This window comes from Myotis davidii, unplaced genomic scaffold (genome assembly GCF_000327345.1).
Source record: "Myotis davidii unplaced genomic scaffold, ASM32734v1 scaffold1171, whole genome shotgun sequence".
Taxonomy (NCBI): domain Eukaryota; kingdom Metazoa; phylum Chordata; class Mammalia; order Chiroptera; family Vespertilionidae; genus Myotis; species Myotis davidii.
The window spans coordinates 758,803-760,364 of record NW_006283013.1 but is presented as its reverse complement, the minus strand read 5'-3'; positions in this window follow the sequence as shown (position 1 = coordinate 760,364).

The window sequence follows — 1,562 nt, the reverse complement described above, 5'->3', positions numbered from 1 at the left end:
TTTGTTGTTCCAACAAATTCATTGATTGATTCTCGTATGTCCCCTGATTGAGCAGGATTGAATCCACAACCTTGGCGTATTGGGATGATTTTCCAACCAATTGTGCTATCTGGCCAGGGCTAGTTGCATTATTTAAACAAAATTTACAAAACGATGATTAAAATTTGAAAGTTGGAATTAAAAAGTAAACCTTTAAACAGAATAATTTGGAAGTGGTACTTGAAATATTTAGGGTGGATGAACAGTTAAACCAAACATTAAACCAAATGTTATGTAAACCAAACATTTATTTTATTTTAAAAATATACATATTTTTATTGATTTCAGAGAGAGAGGAAGAGAGAGGGAGAGACAGAAACATCAATGGTGAGAGAGAATCATTGATTGGCTCTCTCCTGCACACTCCCTACTTGGGATTGAGCCCACAAACTGGGCATGTACCCTGAACGGGAATCGAACCCTGACCTCCTAGTTCATGGGTAGACCCTCAACCACTGAGACACACTGACCGGGCGAAGCAAAATTTTATTTAGCTGTATTATATAACATGTCCTATATGGTCTGTTGTTTGGGCTTACAGGTTTCTATGAAGCATTTATACAAAATGGAATTTGTAAAGTTTAAGAATTGATGTTTCAGTGAGCCTATATAACCAAATTAAATTAAGATCCTGATTTCACTTTTCTTTCTATTTCAAGGACCTTGTGGGTTTTATGGCTGTAACTTTTTTATTGTCTATATAGGTTCTAATTGCGCAAGAAAAAATGGCAACGAACACAGTCTATGTTTTTGCCAAAAAGGATTCTAAATATGCCTACACAGGAGAGTGTAGATCATGTCTGGAGAATTCTTCCCGACCCACCAGTACTATTTGGGTTAGCATGTTGGCAAGAGGAGGACAGGTATGGACTATGATATGATGTTTGAGTTCATTCCTTTTTGTAGTTTATCAGACTGCATTCTTAGCAGAAAGTTTTTCTTGAACATATTATCAGTGTTATATGATAAGCATTGTTTTATTTACTTACTAGAGGCCTGTTGCATGAAGATTCGCGCAATAGGCCTCCCTTCCCCTGGCTGTCGGCATCTTGGACCCAGGGCTTTTGTCTAGCTGCAGCAGCGAGACTTGGCTTCTCCGCTCCAGCTGCAGTGGAGAAGCCAATCCAAATGGCCCTTGGCAGAAAAAAAGGTTCCCCACCCCTGTACTGGGGTTAATGATCAGTCATTCAGCTCTTTGTGTCAAGATCCAATCTTTGTCTCTGAAGAGTTCACAGTCTGGTTGGTGAGATAAGGAGTTATAAGACAATTACGTTGTATGATTCAGCAATTGTAATTCTGCATACAGGGTGGGGCAAAAGTAGGTTTACAGTTGTTCATATGGCAAATAATGAATAAATAATAATACAAGAGTAAACTCTTTTGAGCACTCACAACTGTAAGCCTATTTTTGCCTCACCCTGTACATATCCCCAAGGATTGAAAACAGGGACTTGAACAGATATTTGCACATCCGTGTTCAAAGCAGTGCTATTCACAATAGCCAAAAAAGTGGAAACAAAATG